Source organism: Apium graveolens, chromosome 3 (assembly GCF_009905375.1).
Source record: "Apium graveolens cultivar Ventura chromosome 3, ASM990537v1, whole genome shotgun sequence".
Taxonomy (NCBI): Eukaryota; Viridiplantae; Streptophyta; class Magnoliopsida; order Apiales; family Apiaceae; genus Apium; species Apium graveolens.
In genome coordinates this window covers 59,929,782-59,935,852 of record NC_133649.1, presented here as the reverse complement: position 1 = coordinate 59,935,852, position 6,071 = coordinate 59,929,782, and the positions used below count along the sequence as shown (strand labels likewise).

General features: G+C 39.3%; 1 non-coding gene across 1 annotated transcript; it reads right to left on the bottom strand.

Moving 5' to 3' along the window:
* Positions 1–5,566: 5,566 nt before the first annotated feature.
* LOC141715923 (small nucleolar RNA R71) lies at positions 5,567–5,668 on the bottom strand. The gene has a single exon (XR_012572665.1). It is a non-coding gene; the product is annotated as a small nucleolar RNA R71 (small nucleolar RNA).
* Between the last annotated feature and the right edge of the window lie 403 nt (positions 5,669–6,071).

Below are 6,071 nucleotides of genomic sequence, written 5' to 3'. Positions count from 1 at the left end.
AATTGACAACTCCCTGAGGTGCTTTTTCTATCAACAACACTTCCTGCGTAATCTGAATCTGTATATCCAACAAGGTTAAAACCAGATTCTTTAGGGTACCAAATACCTAGATTTGGTGTTCCCTTAAGATATCTCAAGATTCGTTTAACAACAACGAGATGAATATCTCTAGGATCCGCTTGGAACCTTACACATAAGCATGTAGCATACATAATATCTGGTCTACTTGCAGTAAGATAGAGTAACGAGCCAATCATACCTCTGTACCTTGTGACATCTATAATAATAGAGTTTTCACATGGTCCAAGCTTGACAGCTGTAGTTGGCGGAGTCCTTGTTGATGCAGAATCCTCTAGATTGTACTTTTTGAGGAGTTCCTTGAGATACTTGGATTGACAAATAAAAGTTCCATCTAACATTTGATTTACTTGTAATCCAAGAAAGAACTTCAGCTCTCCCATCATTCTCATTTCAAATTTGCTGTGCATTAACTTAGTAAATCTCTTACAGAGATTATCATTAGTAGACCCAAATATTATATCATTCACATAGACTTGGACTAATATAGTATCATTCTTATGCTTTTTAGAAAAGAGAGTTTTGTCTATGACACCTCTAATAAAGCTATTTTCAATAAGAAATTCAGAGAGAGTGTCATACCATTTTCTCGGAGACTGTTTGAGTCCATAGATAGCCTTGAAAAGAAAGTAGACAAAATCCAAATGATCTGGATCTTCAAAACCAGGAGGTTGCTCTACATACACCTCTTCATCCAGCTTTCCATTCAGAAAGGCACTCTTGACATCCATTTTATAAACTTTAAAGTTAGAGAATGTTGTGAATGCCAGAAATATCCTGATGGCCTCTAGTCTAGCCACTGAAGCATAGGTTTCATCATAATCAATGCCTTCAGCTTGAGAGTACCCTTTAGCTACTAGTGTTGCTTTGTTTCTTGTAACCACACCATCTTCATCTAGTTTATTCCTGAATACCCACCGAGTACCAACAACTTTCTTGTATGTAGGTCTAGGTACCAGTTTCCAGACTTGTTGATGTTCAAACTGATTGAGTTAATCTTGCATAGCAATCACCCAATCTGGATCAGTCAGTGCTTCTTCAATCTTCTTAGGTTCCATCTCAGAAAGAAATCCTGAGAATAGACATTCATTTTGAGTAACACGTCTAGTTCTGACTCCAACATCTGGATCACATATAATCAACTCAAAAGGATGAGCTTTATTCCAGACAGTCTGTCTTGGAAGATTTGATCTTGATGATTCGCCTCGAAACTCATTGGGATGTTGTGTCCTACTGGTTGATCCTTCAGCATCTCCCCCTGAGTTGTTGTCAGGTTGACTTGATGATTCTTCATCAGTAGCAGTGGTATCTCCATTGTTGCCAATGTTTCCATCACCATTACCTTGAGTATCATCATGATTAATAGGTTCTTCACCAGCAACAACCTCATGTTCTTGATCATGTTCTGATTCTGAATCTGACATATCATCAAACTTCAGTTTCTCAGAAGGATCTTCAGTTTGGATACTAGGGAGTTTAGTTTCATCAAATGTAACATTTACACTTTCAGTTACTTTGTGTTGATCAATGATATACACCCTGTATGATCTTCTTCCATATCCAACAAAAATACCCTCATATGCCTTTACCTCGAATTTACCACGACGATCATCTCCATCCTTGAGCACGAAGCATCTGGCACCAAATACATGAAATTATTTGATAGAAGGTTTCTGTTCATTCATAATCTCATAAGGAGTTTTCATGAAGTCTTTGTTGATTAGAGTTCGATTCTGAGTCTAACATGCAGTATTGACAGCTTCAGCCCAAAAGTACATTGGAAGACCTGATTCACTTAACATCGTTCTTGCAGCTTCAATCAATGTACGATTCTTCCTTTCTACCACTCCATTTTGCTGAGGGGTTCTAGGAGCTGAAAATTGTCTGGTAATCCCTTTAGTCTATACATAATCCATTGAGAAGTGAATTCTTGAATTCTGTTCCATTATCTGACCTTATTGCTCTAACAGGGACATTAGAATCTAACTCGATCAACTTGATATGATCAATCACAAATTGTGGTGTTTCATCCTTAGAGTGAAGGAATAAAACCCACGTATTCTTGGAATAGTCATCAACTATCACAAGACATTAACACTTCTTAGACCTCGAAAGAACATTAACTGGTCCAAATAAATCCATGTGCAATAATTGCAGAACACCAGTTATGGAGGATGTGTCAGTGCCTCTGTGACTTGCTTTCTTTGACTTTCCTTTCTGGCAAGCCTCACACAGTCCTTCTGGGGAGAATTCCAGCTGAGGCAGACCTCTGACCAATTCTCTTTTGACAAGAGAATTCATTGTTTTGAAATTGAGATGGGAAAGTCTCTTGTGCCATAGCCAACTCTCATCTGACGATGCCTTTGAATAGAAACAATTGACTTCAGTATTGCTTCCAGAGTTCATGTCAGCTACGAACAGATTTCCTTTCCGGATTCCCATCAAGGAGGGTTTTTCATTTTTCTTGTGCAGAATCTGACACTTCAGCTTGTCGAATAAAACATTGTATCCGTTGTCACAGAACTGACTAATGCTAAGCAGATTATGTTGAAGTCCTTGCACAACATACACATTTTCAATGATAACATTTCCAGCTAGCAAACAACCATATCCCTCAGTTAAACCTTTGCTGTTATCTCCAAAGGTAATCACTGGGCCAACTTTTTCAACCACGTTTGATAGCAGGGCTCTATCTCCGGTCATATATCTTGACGATCCGCTGTCAAGAATCCACACTACCGGTTGTACCTATTTAATGCCCTGCAATACAAATGGATTAGACCTTCTTCGGAACCCAAGCTTGGTTGGGTCCGGCATACTTGTAAAATTGGCCTTTATCAGGCAAAACAACATTCTTAACTTTAATGTTCTTAACTTTCTCAATGACTGGACATTTGACCTTGTAAATAGCCTTAACAAATTTTTGTTTAGGCTTAGGCACAAATATCTCCTTTCTAGCTTTAGGAGGACTAGCAGTCTTCGACCTATCATGCTTCCTATTATTCACATGCTGACGAGGAGTAGTTTTATCATTAGAAACATGCTTACCATTAAAATAAGCATACATCAAATTAAAAGCACAAGACATACAATCAGGAACACCACATGCTTTATGAGAGGGATTAACAACAGGCAACTTATGCATGGTAAACATGGCATTTTTGTTATCCAACTCATGTGTGTCTGAGTTAGTCTCAATTGCTTTCACAACTTTGACTGGAACCTTTGACACACTTGACTTGGAAACAACTTTCTCATTAGCAAGATCTTTAGCACGGATTTCTTCTTGAATAATAAATGAGGTCTCATCAAATGGTTCAACAATTCATTTTTTATAGAGGGGTTCATCAACACCCTTAAGCATATGTGGTACTTCCCTACCTTTAGCACATACATGAGGAGGGGAGTTTATGCCTAATTCTCCAATAGCAACATTATAATCATAACCTACTCCAGATGTTTGATTAATAGCTTGCTTATTATAGAATTCTATAGCCTTAGAGCAAGAATTAAAGTAAGCTTTGACCTTAGTCTCAAGACCGGTGATCTTGTTTTTGAGAATAGTTTCGAGTTGTCTGTAACAGTCAACTATATTCTCTAGAAAATATACTTGTTCTTTTAATTTATCTTGATTAATGTGCACAAGTCTTAATTCATTGACCTCTTTCTCAAGGTCTTTGATTTGTTGATTTAACATTTCATTATCACGACGAGCATAATCTAAGAAACCACCTAGATGATAAACTAATTCAGCATCATTAAATTTTACCTCTTTTCTTGACGATGAGGTGTTTGCATCACTAGCCATGAGAGCAAGATTCCCAACTTCTTCATCTTCACTGTCAGTATCATCCCAGCTTCTTCCCTTTGCCAGGTAAGCCCTTTCAGATTTACTCTTCTGATTAGAATCATAAGAGTTCTTCCTAAATGGTTTTGGCTTCCTGCATTCTGTGGCAAAGTGTCCCAACTCATTGCAGTTGAAGCATTGAATGGTGCTTCGATCAACCATCCCTGTTTTGTACCCATCACTGCTGGTGTTAGAGGATGAAGATCCACCTTTCTGGAATCTGTTGTAGTTGGACTTGTACTTGAACTTGGGATTCCTCTTGAGTCTGACATTGGAGAATCTCTTGACAATCAGGGCCATTGACTCATCTTCCAATTGCTCCAGTTCTTCCAAGGAATAAAAATTATCTCTTGATTGATTTTTAGTAGGAGGATCAAATTCTGCTACTATCACATTTTCTTCAGCCTTGGAAGACTGTACCATTCTTTCTGACTGTTGAGATTGTTGTTGTTGTTGTGGTTGTTGTTGTTGTTCTTCAGCTACTAGAGCAGTAGACGTGCTGACCACTCTTCCTTTCCCATAGACTTTCTTCTGCTGAATCTGCTCCAACTCATAGGTCTTTAACACACCATAGAGCCTTTCCAAAGAAATCTCACTCAAATCTCTTGCTTCTCTTATGGTAGTGATTCTATGTTCGAGATGAGTTGGCAGTGTTAAAAGGAACTTTTTGTTGACCTCCCTGATTGAATAGTATTTACCATTAATGTTCAGGTTGTTGATCAATGCATTGTACCTCTCAAACACTTCAGTGATTCTTTCTCCTGGATTGGATTTAAAGTATTCATAGTCAGAGGTTAGTGATAAGTGGATTTTATATCCACTTGGAACGCTTTATTACAAGCTTAAATTGGTGTTTTGGACTCAAGTTGTTGGTATTTTGATGTGTTTTTGTGTTATTGCATTTCAGGTATCAGTTATATGAAGAAAAGAGTTTTTAAAGGAAATATGATGAAAAGTGATCAGAATTGGAAGCCAAGGCCATTTTCAAGTTGTAGAGAATCTCAATAGCTTTGCGTGGGCAGTTGAATCGCCTAATTCTGACGAGTAGAACTCAAGTTATGGTCAAAACAAGATTCATCAGAATATTTTCCCAGTCAGTAGCTGAGCGCCCGCTTAGCAGAGCTGAGCGCCCGCTCAGAGAGCTGAGCGCCCGCTCAGGAGAGCTGAGCGGCCGCTTAGGGCGCGGCTGGTCGCTGATTTCGCTGAAATACAGTTTATTTGTTTGTGTTTCAGGTACTCATTACAATGGGAGATCCAACAGCACGAACGAAAGCCTTGATGGATTTTTCTCAACCCAAGATCAATGACATTCAATCTAGCATTGTTCGGCCAGCTATCACAGCTAATACCTTTGAGATCAAGCCTGGCATAATTCAATGGGTGCAGAATTCAATCCAGTTTGGGGGTTCTCCAACGGAAGATCCCAATACACACATTAGGGATTTCATAGAGATCTGCGACACCTTCAGGTTCAATGATGTTTCTGAAGATGCTGTTTAGCTGAGACTTTTTCCATTCTCTCTGAGGGATAAGGCTAAGAGCTGGTTACACTCTGTACCAGCTGGTTCGATTACTACTTGGGAAGATCTTGCTCAAAAGTTTCTCAATAAATTCTTCCCTATGGCGAAGACAGCTGCAATGAGGAACAGCTATTACTCAATTTGTGCAGCAAATGGGAGAATCGCTATGGGAAGCTTGGGAGCGCTACAAGGAGATGCTTTGGAAGTGTCCTCATCATGGAATTCCTGATTGGATGATCATCACTTATTTTTACAATGGGTTGGGAGCACAGTCCAGACCCATACTCGATGCAGCATCAGGTGGAGCATTATGGGCAAAGAGCTATAAGGAAGCTTATGATCTAATTGAACTGATGGCTGCTAATGAATATCTGTATCCAACCCAGAGATGTCCACAGGGCAAGGTAGCAGGAGTTCTTGAGGTGGATACAGCTACAGCTATCACTGCTCAACTAAAGGTGTTGTCTGTGAAGATCGATTCTCTGGCTAACTATGGTGTTAAGCAGATAACCAGTGTTTGTGAGATGTGTGCAGGTCCGCATGCGATATAGCAATGCGCTATATCTTGTGACTCAGCTCAGTTTGTAAGCAACTTTCAGAGATCGCAGCAGCCAGTTCCTGCCACT